The following is a 16,658-nucleotide window of genomic DNA, read 5'->3' as shown; positions in this document are numbered from 1 at the left end:
GACTGTTCCTGATCATCTTCCTCTCCTCTAAGTGCTTCAGAATTGATTCCTTGAGGACCTGCTCCATGATTTTTCCAGGGACTGAGGTGAGACTGACTGGCCTGTAGTTCCTAGGATCCTCCTCCTTCCTTTTTTTAAAGATGGGCACTACATTAGCCTTTTTCCAGTCATCCGGGACTTCTCCGGATCACCATGAGTTTTCAAAGATAATGGCTAATGGCTCTGCAATCACATCCGCCAACTCCTTTAGCACTCTCGGATGCAGCGCATCCAGCCCCATGGACTTGTGCTCGTCCAACTTTTCTAAATAGTCCCGAACCACTTCTTTCTCCACAAAGGGCTGGTCACCTCCTCCCCATGCTGTGCTGCCCAGTGCAGCAGTCTGGGAGCTGACCTTGTTCATGAAGACAGAGGCAAAAAAAGCATTGAGTACTTCAGCTTTTTCCACATCCTCTGTCACTAGGTTGCCTCCCTCATTCAGTAAGGGGCCCACACTTTCCTTGACTTTCTTCTTGTTGCTAACATACCTGAAGAAACCCTTCTTGTTACTCTTAACATCTCTTGTTAGCAGCAACTCAAGGTGTGATTTGGCCTTCCTGATTTCACTCCTGCATGCCCGAGCAATATTTTTATACTCTTCCCTGGTCATTTGTCCAATCTTCCACTTCTTGTAAGCTTCTTTTTTGTGTTTAAGATCAGCAAGGATTTCACTGTTAAGCCAAGCTGGTCGCCTACTATACTTTCTACACATCGGGATGGTTTGTCCCTGTAACCTCAATAAGGATTCTTTAAAATACAGCCAGCTCTCCTGGACTCCTTTCCCCCTCATGTTATTCCCCCAGGGGATCCTACCCATCAGTTCCCTGAGGGAGTCAAAGTCTGCTTTTCTGAAGTCCAGGGTCCATATTCTGCTGCTCTCCTTTCTTCCCTGTGTCAGGATCCTGAACTCGACCAACTCATGGTCACTGCCTCCCAGGTTCCCATCCACTTTTGCTTCCCCTACTAATTCTTCCCGGTTTGTGAGCAGCAGGTCAAGAAGAGCTCTGCCCCTAGTTGGTTCCTCTAGCACTTGCACCAGGAAATTGTCCCCTACACTTTCCAAAAACTTCCTGGATTGTCTGTGCACCGCTGTAGTGCTCACCCAGCAGATATCAGGATGATTAAAGTCGCCCACGAGAACCAGGGCCTGAGATCTAGTAACTTCCATGAGTTGCCGGAAGAAAGCCTCGTTCATCTCATCCCCCTGGTCCGGTGGTCTATAACAGACTCCCACCACGACATCACCCTTGTTGCTCACACTTCTAAACTTAATCCAGAGACTCTCAGGTTTTTCTGCAGTCTCATACTTGAGCTCTGAGCAGTCATACTGCTCCCTTACATACAATGCAACTCCCCCACTTTTTCTGCCCTGCCTGTCCTTCCTGAACAGTTTATATCCATCCATGACAGTACTCCAGTCATGTGAGTTATCCCACCAAGTCTCTGTTATTCCGATCACATCATAATTCCTTGACTGTGCCAGGACTTCCAGTTCTCCCTGCTTGTTTCCCAGGCTTCTTGCATTTGTGTATAGGCACTTGAGATAACTCGCTGATCGCCCCTCTTTCTCAGTATGAGGCAGGAGCCCTCCCCTCTTGTGCGCTCCTGCTCGTGCTTCCTCCCGGTATCCCACTTCCCCACTTACCTCAGGGCTTTGGTCTCCTTCCCCCGGTGAACCTAGTTTAAAGCCCTCCTCACTAGGTTAGCCAGCCTGCTTGCGAAGATGCTTTTCCCTCTCTTCGTTAGATGGAGCCTGTCTCTGCCTAGCACTCCTCCTTCTTAGATCACCATCCCATGGTCAAAGAATCCAAAGCCTTCTCTCTGACACCACCTGCGTAGCCATTCGTTGACTTCCACAGTTTGACGGTCTCTACCCAGGCCTTTTCCTTCCACGGGGAGGATGGACGAGAAGACCACTTGCACCTCAAACTCCTTCATCCTTCTTCCCAGAGCCACGTAGTCTGCAGTGATCCGCTCAAGGTCATTCTTGGCAGTATCATTGGTGCCCACGTGGAGAAGCAGGAAGGGGTAGCGATCCGAGGGCTTGATGAGTCTCGGCAGTCTCTCCATCACATCGTGAATCCTAGCTCCTGGCAAGCAGCAGACTTCTCAGTTTTCCCGGTCAGGGCGGCAGATAGATGACTCAATCCCCCTGAGGAGAGAGTCCCCGACCACCACCACCCGCCTCCTTCTCTTGGGAGCGGTGGTCGTGGAACCCCCAACCCTAGGACAGTGCATGTCATGCCTTCCAATTGGCGGAGTCTCCTTCTGTTCCCTTCCCTCAGAGGTATCATCTAGTCCACTCTCCGCAATAGTATCTGTGGAGAGAACATGAAAATGGTTACTTACCGGTATCTGCATTGCTGGTACATGGACACTTCCCTTTCTTCTTCTGGAGGTCACACGCTGCCAAATTTCTTCACCGTCCTCCTGTCCCTGCAGTGCAGCCTGCTGTGAATCTTCAGAACGTTGTGTCTGTAGAAGCACATCCTGACGTCTGTCCAGGAATATCGTTCTGGGAGGTGGAACAACACATTCTGAGGGAACAACATTAGACAAATCATTTTCCATTCTGCAAAAAAGGTTGGTGTACTGAATTTTTAGCATTAGTGAGTGGTGTGTGTGCATTGTACATTGAAGTTGCAGGATTGTTTACATCAAAAGCAGTGGAGGGGGATAGCCAGGCCAACAGAAGTCTTCAGAGTTAAAGTGAAATAAATTAACTGGTAGAATGAGGACAGTCTGTAATGATCTATTCAGGGCAACTATAAAGCAGTTTTGATTTGCTAGGATTTAGGATGACTAAATTTATAAGTGTTCTGGACAACTGCTATTTGGAAATGGGCTGCCCAACAGTGACACACATACAGGGTAAATTTTATATGTGTGGTTTCTTTAAACCAAAGATTAAAGGAAATTAACAAGATGTTTTCTCTTACTAAGCAAAACTTGCTTTAAAACAATATTCTGTGTAGACTTGTGTGTTCACTGAATACAACATGAAACCTAAAACTCAGCCAAATCAGGAAGCAGATGGTAAAAATTCGACAGCTTTACATTTGGAGGAATGACTGGACTTCTCTTTGCAGGAATATGATTTAAGTGACTTGTTTTTCAAGTACAAGTTGTAAAGTGATGGGTTTTTGTTGCATGCGGTGAGCAGGTGTCTTCCTCTACTGTCCTACACACACATCCACAGCATAGAGAGTCCAATTTAAACCCAATTCTGGGCTTCGGTTTTAACCAAGTATTCAACAGTAAGTTCAGCTTTCACCTATTTTCTGGGTTTTGCTGCTTTTAGGATTCCTTCCTAAGAACTGTTCAACTTACATCCTAGGTCCTCTTTGAGTTCTCCTGCCTCTCTTTTATCTGAGTAGGGTAACGACACCTGGACCTATCAGTCATCAAAATGCACCTTCTAAACAGCCTCATTGCACATGGTTTCTCGATTATTTTTTTTGTACTTGTTTATCTAACTTTCTCCATAACTAACAGCTTACACAGTCTCAGAGCATGACTTCAACATCAGATACTCCGATATAGAAGTGAAGTGTTGGCTGGATTATTTGATACTATACAATAAACAAGGCTTTCTACTTTACCTTCCTCTTTTTGGCCCTGATCCTGCATCAGACTTGCTGTGCCAGTGCAGAACCTAATAAAAGATCTGGGCAATTGTATGGATGTGCTCTTTTCTTCTCATAGCCTTTGAGTTTTATAATGTGCTACAGTGCTTTAAAAAGCCAGGGAATTCATTAAAAACATTAAGTGTAGGAAGAGTTCTCAAAAATAATTATTTACACGTTTTGGAACAAGATTTGCTCTAGCCTGTGAAGAGTAAATATCTCCATATTCTCCCTACCACAGTTTTAGTAACATAGTGTCAAATCTAGAAAGAAAAACCACACAAGTTCGAAAGTTATTACTTTCCCAATTGGCTGATTTTCTGATTTGTGTGGTGTTGAAATATATGAAACAAGGACAGTCATTCAAAGTGGTTATATATAGCTCTGTGCACAGGACTTGAGCTGTAAAATATATGACAAGAGCAGTAGAGTGCTTGCTTTTATGTGTAATCTCACGGAACTCAACTGCCTACATTGCGGCATCAGTTTTAAATAGAAAACTCACAGCAAGCTGCACTATGAGAACTCTGCACTTTGTCCATCATGTCAGCAGCACATTCACTTTTTTTGAGGGAGGGAATAAGGGACCGTTAGATTAGATAGAACAGGGTAGTTGACTTGTTTGCACACTCAAAACATTGGGTGATTGTGAACACCTGTCACCTGAGAAGTAGTGGAAATCAGTTAATTTGTTTTAGAGCACCAAACAGCAGTCTGGAAGGTGATGGCTACTTTTTGGTCACTATGGACTTAGTCTAGAGCTGAAAGATTGAATCCCATTAACAATGTCACTGACCTAACATTCTTCAGAGCTGTGGTGTTCTGAGGACAGTTTTGAATGGCAAGCTCTCACTTTAAGAGCAGGGGTGAAGGGCTTTCCAGGTCCTGAGGCAGCCCCTGGAGTTTGTAAATATGGGTGTAGGTTTTCTTGGCCATAGGAGGTGGGGCCAGAAGATGGTGGCCAAGTCCTCAATGTACCGCACAAGCCAAGCTGGATATGTATATTTTAGTCTAGTTAGGCACTAGACATGAGATGGCTGCCAAGGCTAGTTCTCTGATGGGAAGAATGAGGATTATATGTTTACTAGAGAAGAAATCAGACCTGAGTATTCTCCAGCTCTATTCCCAGTGGGGGAGAGAAACATTGTAGCATGACCTAGAACAGATGTAAATATACTTTTTTACAGCTCCCTGCATGATTACCTCAATCATCCCTTGAAAGAATGCAAGCACCTCATTCCCATGTGGAGTTTATGCAGTAAAACCGATCTCTTTGTCTATTCTTAGGTGTGTGTGTGAATTGTTAATTCTGGAGCCTGAGGCTGTATTTATTCACAGAAGAGGCAGCAGCAAAACAAACATCTCTCATTCCTGACCTGGAAGGACCCCCCCTCTAGTGTCTGACTGTAGTTCAGTGCTTGTCCTCTGATGAGGCCACAAGTTTGCCAAATAGTGGTGGTTTGGAATGAGAAAATCTGCCCCTTGGGAACTGGATTGAAGTCAATCACTTAAATTCACTGAGAGTTTAGGCGGGGTCTGAACTGGTAAATTGGTTGGTTACCAATCCCTCTCTCAATATAAACGAGCAATAACATTTCACCTGTGAGTAAGGTAACCCTTCTAGGCTGGTCTGTAAGGGAAAATGTAGTTGAGAAAAGGTCTAACTAGAACACACTCGGAGAGTCTAGTGGAATCCACTGGGCTATTTTCCAGCTGAAGGCAGAGCTGCTGTGGCTTTGGGACTGGTCAGGAAGGGTTTTTTATTTTTTAAATGGCTAATAAGCGTCAAACCATTCCTCTACAGCTTCAAGAAGTTTTTATTGCAGAGGACTATTTATTTGGACTGAGGTATGTTCTATAGCTCTGAATAGAAATTCAACCGTCTATCCCTACACTATGACCTTTCACAGGAACATCAAGAATTTGAAGGTGCATCCCATCACGATTCATAAGCAATCTTTTCTGGATATTGCTGGTCCAATGATCAGGTTGAAAAGGTTCATGCCAACCAGTATGCATAAACTTAGGTTTTAAAGGAGTCCAGAAGCTGGAAAAAGTTTTTTGAGGTGCCATAGAGACACTATTGTCCAAGGATATACACACCTGGCAAAGTGAATTCTAATAGCTGTTTCTCAAAACATGTATTTGGGTTCAATTATTGGATGATCATGGGAAACAAGTATTTATGGCAATTATAACTATAGTATACTGGTTCCTTCCAGAGTTTAAATTGATGCTAATTATCTGTGCAATGGCTCTGAATACAGCACAAGCCTATGCCCTCTTATAAGTTAATTTCTGGAGGAGAGAGGACATAGCTCATCTCTCATTAGACTAGACTGTAAGGGGGGATGGAGACTTATCAACCAGCCTCATTATGTAACTCTGAGAGTGTTATCAAGTGGCTAGTAAGAAATCTTATATTCTTACAGATGGGGGGTGGTCATTTATCGTCTTCTGCCTCAGTTTCCCCCAATTTGCCAACATCTAGTGGCTCTTAGATCTGTCTACTGGCCTAGTTCTGCAAAAGTCCCCCCGCCTCCTGCATGCATTAGAAATGAGGTCTTCTGGCTTCAAGGTCGGTACTTAAAACTCCAATACTATTCTTCCCTCTCATGGTACGTTGTAAGAATGAGATGTTCAGTTTATAGGTGTACAAATGAAGCTTCTTTTTTTAAACAAACAAACAAGCCCACAGCTACAGCTGAACTTTTCACAATCCAAAATCTTCTGCAGCAGTACAGTCCCCTCAATATATTGACGATTTATAATAGTTTGACATCAAAGTTCTTGATTAACTGCTTCACATAAGGAGCCATCTTTTCTTTTCTTTTTTAAAGTGGAAGCGGAGTACAAGAGACTCTGATGTTGATCAGAACTTCCTGCAAACTAGAATTGTATTACATTAATTCCAAGTGGTCTCTTTCCAGGAATTTATTACACAAACAGTTAACTATAAATGCTATTTTAATTTATAGTGTTTATCCAGCCGTTTGGTTTACTGCCTAAGATAACGTCAGCCAGAGCTTTACTGTTCTTTTCAGTAATAATAGCATTGACTGGAAGACAGTGTGTCCAGGAGCGATCCTCATTTCCAGGCCTTTGATTTTTCTGAAAATTCCTCTGATACTTAGTAAGCAGTCAGTTTTGACTCTGTTTAAGAATTGCTTGGACCACCCTGAGCAGCAGTTGTGTCTGGAAGCTTGGCCCTTCATCTTCAAACACACAGGTCTCTAAGACTTGAACCAAAGGAAAATCCTGCTTTTTTTCCTGGTTGCTGAACTGTAAATCCCAATTGCAGACCCTGTTAGTGAAAGGAGGTGGAGCTATAATCCTGATCTCCTCCTTTCTTTCCCTTTTCTGTCCTTCCCTCCTTCTGCTGAGCTGACTATTTCCTATGGAGGAAGAGCTAATAGCAGGGAAGAGAAGATACACACAGTTTTTGTCCAGAAGAGGGAGTGAAATAGGCATGTCCCAGATGGGACAACTCTTCCCCATCAACTGCTAATACTGCTCCACCGACTGGCAGGAAATGTTAGGAGTCTTAGCCCTGGTCTACACTGCGGGGGGCGGGGGAGGAAATCAATCTAAGTTATACAACTTCAGCTACGTGAATAACGTAGCTGAAGTCAATGTACTTAGATCGACTTAACATGGTGTCTCCACCGTGGTGAGTCAACTGCTGCTGCTCCCCCGTCGACCTCTGCCTATGCCTCTCGTGGTGCTGGAGTACAGGAGTTGATAGAGCTCTTGGGGATCGATTTTTCACATCTAGACTAGACATGATAAATCGATTCCTGCTGGATCGATTGCTGCCCGCCGATCCGGCGGGTAGTGAAGACATACCCTTAGAAGTAGCAGAAAACCTATTAAGATCTGTTTCAGCTAGTGCTCCCCTGACTGCATGTAGCAAGGGCAGAAGTTGGTTAAGACAGTTTGAATGACTAGACCTGAACAATCCTAAAAAATCATTTTAATCAAGTAGTGTCCAAACGGGGATGGGGCGGGGGGTGGTATAATCAGGCTCCCTGAAGTAATTTTTAATCTGGTTTCCTCGCATACCCTTCCAGAGTTGGCACAAGCTCTTAAACCAATATTATCTCCAGTCTGTGATGAACAGAGCAATTGGGGGAAACTAATGTATTGAGAACACTGAGCCCAGTACCCTTCCCTTACCCCACAACTTAAAATGTGATTATCCCACTGGGGGGGCAAGAGGCTCTATCTGGTCTTTTCAGGCGCTGCTGACCTGTGGTATTCTCAGAAATACCTCCTCCTGACTTCCAGATTTGCATACATGAAAGAAGAGATACACAGAATGGTCAGGCCTTGGGAATTTCCATCCTCCACCAAGCGTATTCACGTTTGTTTCACAGCCTAACTAAAATGGCAGCCATCACTACCAAAAAGTCCTAGAGGAACACAAATTGCTTATGGTAGGTACACTGATGAATGCTATTGTGTAAGCAGAAAAACTCCCAGAATCAGTTTGTGTTAAATTTATGTGATGATCTACTTCAGAACAATAGGTGCAACATACAAGGACAAGGGGTGCAACAAAAGAGGAAAATTAACCAGAAGTTCAGGTTTGAACATAAAATCACACCCACTGGGCTGGATCTTATTGCAGAGCCACCAACTTGGAGCCTCTAGCTGCAGAGGAGACAAAAGCCTTTTGCAGGTGGTTTTAAGAAATAAACTCATAAAACAGAATGTACAAAACATAGGCTCAGGTGGACCTAATTAGCTCCTGACTTGGGAGGCCTTGCGGGACTGCTTCTGAAACCTGGTTGGGAATGAACACCCAAAACTGTAGGCCATCAACTACTTCAGCGGGGTCATTGTGGAGTGGGAAAGGGCTTTGGGGTCCTAGTCAGTGATCTGCCTAAAACGGATCCCTTTGTTAGTCATAAAAGTTACTCCATTTGCAATTCTTGAGGTGGTTCTCAGATTCTGCCATACTGGGATTCCCACCAATACTTCTCTCGTTAATTGGGAGACAGGTGGTACCTATTCCCCATTAGCAATATGGAAAAGACTAGGCTGTCACAACCCCTATCACTTTTTTGTGACCCCCTTCTAACTGTCCAGGAATTGCAAAATCCCATCTTGAGAATCCTTCATGTATTTAATTGTAATAGTCACAGTTTTGATGAACTATAGACCAAGAATAATTTGCTGAAGAAATTTGTGAATATATTTGAATCACAGATAATTTGGCAATATTGCAACTACTGTGCATGGAAAATTTGTAAGCAATATAAAACATTTGTTGCACATTATTCTCTTAAATTTTGTTTCTTCAAGTACTGATAAACGCACCTAGGAAGCCATCATAGGACACCATTTAAAAAATATAATTTAAAGAGTGTACATGCGTGTGCATGTGCACACAGCCCCCCTCCCCCATCTGGTGAAGGAAAATAAATATGTAATTATTTTATTGAAAAAGTTAATTTTGGGAAAAATTAAGAAAAAATAGGATTTTTGTGTGTGAAAAGTTCCCCCCCCCCACATTGAAATTTCAGTCACATTTCTAACTTTAGAAAGTTAAATTTCAAACTTCAACCAGTTCTATAACCAATTGAAAAAAAATCATTTTTTGTTAAATTTCTCTTCTTAATTTTGATGAAAATTAAAAATGTAGAGGATTTTGGTCACTTTTAGTTGTATGTAGTTCTCTAGGGCTATGTTCACACTGCACTCCGTTCCAGGTTCTGGAAGGGAGTGTATTCAAGGACAGGGTTTCTCAATCTTTTTCTTTCTGAGGCCCCCAGTAGCATGCAATAAAACCTCCACGGCCCACCTGTGCCATAATAATTGATTTTCTGCATATAAAAGCCAGGGCCGGCTTTAGGGGGTAGCAAACAGGGCAGTTGCCCAGGGCTCCATGCCACAGGGAGCCCCATGAAGCTAAGCTGCTCAGGCTTCAGTGTCAGCCCCAGGTGGTGGGGCTCAGGGCTCAGGCTTCAGCTCCATGCAGAGGGGCTTTGGCTTTCTGCCATGGGCCCCAGTAAGTCTGATGCTGGCCCTGCTTGATAGACCCCCTGAAACCTGCTCGTGGCCCCCTAGGGGGCCCCGGATCCCTGGTTGAGAACCACTGTTCTAGTACGCATAGACTCTCAGCAAAAGTAGATGCATGTGTGCTGGAGTTAGCCCATTAAAAATGATAGGGCCATGGTGGTACAGGCAGTGGCTCAGTCTAGCTGTCCAAGTACAAGGCTACCCAACCGCCCACCCCCACATCCCCCCCAAGGTATGAACTCAAGTGGGTAGCTAGAGCTGCCAACCATGTAGCTGTGGCCACGTTGCTATGTTTAATGTGGTAGCTCCAGCAGAGCTAGTGTGTGTCTGTCTACCTGTGTTTGGAGGTATGCTCCCAGCTGCTGTACATACGTAGGATTGCTTGAATGGTTGAGTGTTGGTCTGAGACACCTGCTGCTATACAGGGAGGGTGTCAAAATATGGGCTTGATGCAGGAATTGCTGGGTGAAATTCTATGGTCTGCGTTATGTTGGCCAGCGTGGCTGATCATCGTAATCCCTTCTGGCTTTAAGATGTTTAGGTCTATGAATTGGGACAATGAAGATCATTATGAAAGAAAACAAAGCCACTGGCTGTTTGAGGAACAGAGGCAGCACCTCAGCACGCTCCTCAGGTGCCTTCCACCCAATGACGACAGGACCTGTGCTCACCAGTGGCCAAAAATCCCAGCCACTTAACCAATACAAATGAGCATTTTCCACAATCCAGTGGCAGCACTATCAATTAAAGCACCAGCATGTACCATGATTTTCATCATTCTCAGAGATGTTAAACTATTTGCAACAATGAACAATACATTCACAGTGTCACCTTCCCCTACCCCAGCTCTAAGGAGATTGCCAGGACTGGTGCAGATTCCCACCATGCACTTGGGCTGCAATGTGTTCCTCTAGATCAGTGGTTCTCAAACTTTTTTTTTTTGCAGACCACTTGAAAATTGCTGAGGGTCTCAGCGGACCACTTAATGATCTTTCCAAATGTTGTTTGTACCGTTAGCTTGATATTGTAAAGCGCTTTGGAGAAAAGTGCTATATTAAAAAAGCCTTAATAATAATTAATGGGTTTTTTTTGTTCTACAAATAAAAACACACAACTCATATTTTAATATCAGTAGTCTTACCTTTCTAATGCGATGGATGTGCCCTCTCTCCCCTGCCACGGCAGCCCCCGAGGTGGGGTTGGGAAGGAAGGGGTGTGGGGTCTCTCCCTCTCTCCCCCACTGCAGCAGCCCCCGAACAGGGGCTAGGATCTTGCCCCTGCTGCAGAGCTGGGGCTGGGAAGGAGGGCCGTCTCTCCCCAGCAGCTGCAGCCCTGGAGCTAGGGAAAGTTGCCTCTTTCTCTGGCCACCGCAGCCCTGCACATCCCAAATTCCCCCCACCCCCTCTTCTCACCCCACTGCCCCCTCCCACCTACCTCCTATTCCACCAAGGCCACCACCTCACCTTACATGTGCATCTTCTCCAGCGTCCAGGCACCTAATTAGTGGAGCCACGCCTGCGCGGCTCCACTAATTAGGTGGGTGGCCCTTCATTCTCTCGTGTGCAGCCGCCCAGGCACTCACCTTCGAGGGAACTATCCGCGGACGCCTGAATGGAGCTCGCGGACCACAGTTTGAGAACCACTGCTCTAGACAGCTTTAGCAATAGTTTATCTTTATTCACTGACCAACTGACATGATTTCTCTAAGAAGGACTTAGATTTCTGTAAACAGAGTGTTCAGCCCTCCAGCTGAGTTTATATTTTGAATGTTTGTCTTGAAAAACAATACTGGGAGTGAGCAGTTAGTCTGGCACTGAGTGCTTTCCCAGAATGCACTGGGCCTGATTCTTCTTTCACACTGCTTTTACACCAACACCAATGGAGTCGCTCCTGATTTACACTGGCACGAGCGAGAGGAGAATAGGGTGCAGTGTATTAAACTGAAGGTTTCAACAAAAAGGCACTGCACCTGGAGAAGTAAAAGAGGCACTTCCTTGTGTTTACTGAGATCTTACTGCATGCAAGTTTGTATTGGCTAGCAGTTCCCCACTGCCCAGAAAGCTTCAGTCTTAATGCTGTTCTAATAGGCTACTGTATTAACACTTTCTGACTTCAAGCATCTCAAGCTTTCAAAATGCTGCCACAGAGAGGGGGAGAGAGAGCTTTCGAAACAGCGCTGCTTCTCAGCTTGCTGCCTGGTAAGTACGAGTCTTCACTGTCCTCTGAGAAACAGCCTGGTGTGTTTTGTTTTGTTTTTTTCCCCTAAAACCAACACATGTCACGGTCAAGTAGCTTTAAAATTGGTGATCCCTCGACTAGATCTTTTTATACATTTTTGTTTTATTATGCATGCTTTAAAATAGATTTCTATTAAATAAGTACACTACCGTACATATACACTACAATGAGGGAGTAACGCAGGGAAAAGGTTATTAAAAACATTGAACAGCAAGAACTGTAGCTGTTGTCTGCCACTGAGCTGAATGTGCTACTCTCCGGATAGTTAAACATGCCCTTCCTCTGTTTCTCAAATAGAGATTGTTTTGATGTGTACTACTTGGACTATTAACTATGGACTTGATTCAGAAAAGCACAATGTACCATTTGTGCATTTTCTGCAAAGTTTGCGTGGAAAAAATGCATAAGCGGAGTGGTCTGAATAAGGCACGCTCTATTGGACTGCTATTTTGTTCTGCATGCAGCTGGAGATGCCTCCCCTCCTTTAGTCACCCCGGAGAGAATCAAAAGAGGGCAGAGAGTCAAAGGAAAAAGTGCCACGCTCCAGCTTCAAATGCGGACTAGCTAGAATCAGTGGGGGTTCTCTGGTCCTGCTAAAGTAAAAGATATCCAGTGGAGTGGAGATGTGTGTGGTATGGTTCTGAGCTACCCCAAGGAAGCCTTCATTTATAGTTAAGAAGTATTTCTCAGCCTTGTTTTTGTTAAACTAGGGTGTACTTCTAGTAGCCTTCCTTGGCCTACAGCCTCAGCTTCACTCAGGCTGTGCCTCCTTGAACTTAGGGCATGTTCTGTGCTGAGCCTGGGCTACTTTATAGTAGCACAGAGGTTGCTCTAAAGCAGGGGTTCTCAAACTGGGGGTGGCGAGGTTATTGCCCCGGGGGGGGGGGGGGGGGGGGGTTCACGAGCTGTCAGCCCTGCCAGGTGCGGGGCTGACAGTCTCAATTAAATTAAATTAAAATGTAATTTAAAATTAAATTGAAATCCCCATTTTTAATTTATAAAGGTGGGGGGGGGGGGGAGAGGGTGTTTCGCACTCAGAGGCATGCTGTGTGAAAGGAGTCTCCCATTCAAAAAATTTGAGAACCACTGCTCTAAAGTCAGCGAGAAGATAGCAGCCCCTAAGAGGGTGTGGGGGTGTCATCCACTAGCCAGGAAGTGTGGGAGTGCAGCATGCCCCACCTCCAACATGCCCCCTATGTTAAGAGGTACAGGGGGAGGGGATGACATAAACACTGTCTGTGCTGGCTCTGTATTAACTAGGCATTGCACCAGGCTGGGGGAATCTCCACATAACGAGATATGGCTGCACGTTGTGCCACTCGAATGGTACAAGGGGTCAAACAGTCCGGATGACTCCTACTCCAGCGCTGAACTGACTGGGTCTCCTGTTGAAGCAGGACAGTAGAATGAAGGCCGCCGGGACTAGCCGCCTGCATTTCCAGCAGATTTACTGTATTTCCACACACAGGTTTGCAGGACCAAAACCCGTAGAAGGGGATGTGGGGAGGGGGAACAAATAACATCCTGTGTGAACTGATAAGTGAGGACTTTCTGCTCCTCACTGAGTGATTCACAAATGATGAAGATGAGTAGGCCTATCATCTGCACAAGTTTTTAGTGAAGTTAATAAAGCACTTTGGGCTCCACATGGATGAAGGATGCGATAAAAATCTTCAACTCTCTATAGCTTATTAGATTTGCAATAAAGGAGAATGCATTGGGATAAAGCAATCTTGCGAGATGTATTGTCAGAGCACCGGTTTACTTTGAAAAACAACAGTCATCTGCAAACTACCCATTTTTGTAATTTGACAGCTTGTTAAACTAAAACCCTCATTTCCTACGGGCAGAAAAGTTGTGCCAGAAGTAAGTGTAGCTGAGGAAATTGAATGGTATTTTTTCTTAAGAGCTATTTCAGTTTTTTGTACAGAAAGGGGAGGGTTTGGGATTAGATGGATCCTTTAGTGGAGAAAGATTGACAGTGCCAAAACATGTTGCTTTGCTAAAAAACCACCCAATCTCTCTCACCACATATATTTATTACACTGGCCTTTTAAATCTTCTCTTCATATACTGTAGATACCAGGAAGGATCATTCTTGATACGGAAATGATCAGGTAAGAGAACATTTCTTTTGCCCACCCCCATTTTGATTCTCATTCTTGTAAAAGGGGGAAAATAACACAGAGCTTGAAGCCAGCTAGAATGCAAGCCTTGCATTTCTCTAGATGTCTTGTCAGTTTTTACAGATTGTAAACTGTCATTTAAAAGGAATTAAGATTCTCTTCCCCTCAATAATCAAAAGGCATAGAACTATCCCATTTGGTGTCCCAAGAGGAGAAAACATGTGGCCCAAGATCCTGACAAGCAGTTCATCTCATGAGTGTGCATTCAAAGGTGGCTTTAAAAATCATCTTTGTACCTACCTTGTGGCCCAAAGGGGAGTGGGTTGTAGGGGTGCTGCTATGGTGGCTCTATGCAGGATGAATCTATTCCTCGGTGACCAGAGTCACTAAATTTAGGGCCGCTTTGTTCAGATGGAGCAGCATATAGAAACCCAAGTACACTGGCAAAGCAGGCCTTCGCTCAAAAGTAATACAAGAGAAGCAGGTGGAAGAACCCTTTTATCGGTGGCAAAAGCACCCCACCGGCATCAGAGACCTGGAACTATTTTTTCCACTTTAGCAAAACAGGTGTATTTCAAGGTTCTTTGCGGCAGGAGTGGATTGAGACATGCCTGGAACCTAGGATCTATCATATTTGGACTCTACTGTTTGGACTCAAGGGAAGACTAGGCCAGCCTTCCCTTGAGAATCAGTGAAATGCATCCTATGAAGTGAGCTGTAGCTCATGAAAGCTTATGTTCAACTAAATTTGTTAGTCTCTAAGGTGTCACAAGTCCTCCTTTTCTTTTTGTGGATACAGACTAACACGGCTGCTACTCTGAAACCAGTGAAATTACTGAGCAACATCCAGCAGTGTCCTCCACTCCTACACTCTTTCCACAAAGTAACACATATGCCTCTTCAGGCCTGTCACCATCACTCACTAGGCAGGTTGTAAGCCTAGTGCAATGCTCTGATAAAGGGGCTATTTCATTTGGGAGGCAATAGTTAGGTGGCTCTGTTAATGCACATTCACCTATAAGAACAATTTCTTTCAAAATGAAGATATGTTTTTGGTTAGCTTTTCAAATAGGGCATTTTAAGTGCAATTAGCTTGTAAAGTGCTTTGATGATGAAAAAGCTATGTTCATGCCAAGGACTGGTTACGCATGCAAAGAAGTGGAAGATTCATTACAGCAATTTAAAACTGACTTGTACAGGAGGAAGGAGATCATATTAAACGTATTAATTTGTTCTTTGTCACAGCGGCTTGTGATCGGGGGCTTGTATTAAACTTTGTAAGTACACACAAAGCCAAGATGCAATGCAAACAACATTTTTAAAGGATTTAAAAATTAAGGCCCAAATTCTCAGTGTCAGCTAGGTTCAGAGGGGGGCAGGGAGCTGCAAAGAAGCTGGTTGGGGCTCCCTGATCTATGCAAGGTCCAGCATAGTTTAGTACAATCCCTGGGGTGTTCTACAGTACAGTAGCAACTGTGATTCTCAGCTCCTGCCGGCTGGAGATTATTGGAGCATGGTAGTGCTATGACTACACACCCTTACCGCTCTGCAGGTATTCTGCACTGGGGGCTATAGGGAAGCTGGTGCTATGTCAGTTCTATGCCAGTAGAATCCTTAGCTGGGACAACCTGCAAACTTTCTGACCCAAAGCAGCACAGAAGCGCCAGACCAAAGAAGAGAATCTGGCCCCATACACCTTGTGCAAAATGCTGTCAAAGCATACTGGTAGCATTTTCCATTCACTTTACAGAAGCATCCAAGACACCACAAGGTGGGTGGAATGGTACACCAGTGTAAAACTGGGACAAGGAGTAGAGAGCTAGTACCCCCACTTTCTCCCTTCCTTGAGCACATCTCCATCCTGTGACCAATGAAGTCTATGACAATGCTCCCATTGACTTCATTAGGGAACCAGGATCAGGTACTTTCATCTAGGGAACAGATAACAGAACTTTACAAATGAATTGTTTGTAATAATTACTGATCCATGCAAGCTCAGCAAGGTTAGAGGCACAATTATGTGAGTAGTTACAGTAGAAGTGTAGGAGTACTAGTGGCACCTTAGAGACTAACCAATTTATTTGAGCATAAGCTTTTGTGAGCTACAGCTCACTTCATCGGATGCAGAAGTGTGATTGAATACGCATTTGAACAGACTACCATACCCCCCGCACTGTCCAGGAATGTATGCACCAAAAAACTTCTTTGCTATTTGATGTTAGGTGCCAGCTCTTGATAACACCAAAGCTTGCCTGAGTGCAGCCAAATTCCACTTAGAGACCTGTAGCCGCCGTATCTTACTTGATCTGATGTCAGGCCCATCCAATGCCTCCGTTTACCTCTTCCAGTCAAAGGGCCTACAACTGGGGCTTTTGAATTAGTTCACCATATTGGGGTCTAGTTTATTAATATAAACTATCAGCTTACCATAAAGCAGATCTCCCAACCCTCATCCCCAGGCTCACTAGCTCTTATTAGCACTTTACCATACTTTATAGCCCAGGTTCAAACACTGCCTTTAGCCTGGTCAAATAGACCAGAGAATAGACCAGACTTCCTAGATATTTCTCTTGCTTCCTTCAGAAGATCCCCTGCTTCCACTTTT

General features: G+C 44.4%; 1 protein-coding gene across 1 annotated transcript in view; it reads left to right on the top strand.

Moving 5' to 3' along the window:
* Positions 1–11,666: 11,666 nt before the first annotated feature.
* IPCEF1 (interaction protein for cytohesin exchange factors 1) overlaps positions 11,667–16,658 on the top strand; it is a 118,699-nt gene continuing 113,707 nt past the window's right edge. The window contains exon 1 of the mRNA XM_037895022.2: positions 11,667–11,887. The gene's annotated coding sequence lies outside the window, so the exon portion shown is untranslated. The remainder of the gene's footprint in view (positions 11,888–16,658) is intronic.

This window comes from Chelonia mydas, chromosome 3, assembly GCF_015237465.2.
Source record: "Chelonia mydas isolate rCheMyd1 chromosome 3, rCheMyd1.pri.v2, whole genome shotgun sequence".
NCBI lineage: Eukaryota > Metazoa > Chordata > Testudines > Cheloniidae > Chelonia > Chelonia mydas.
This window is presented reverse-complemented; position numbering and strand designations above follow the sequence as displayed.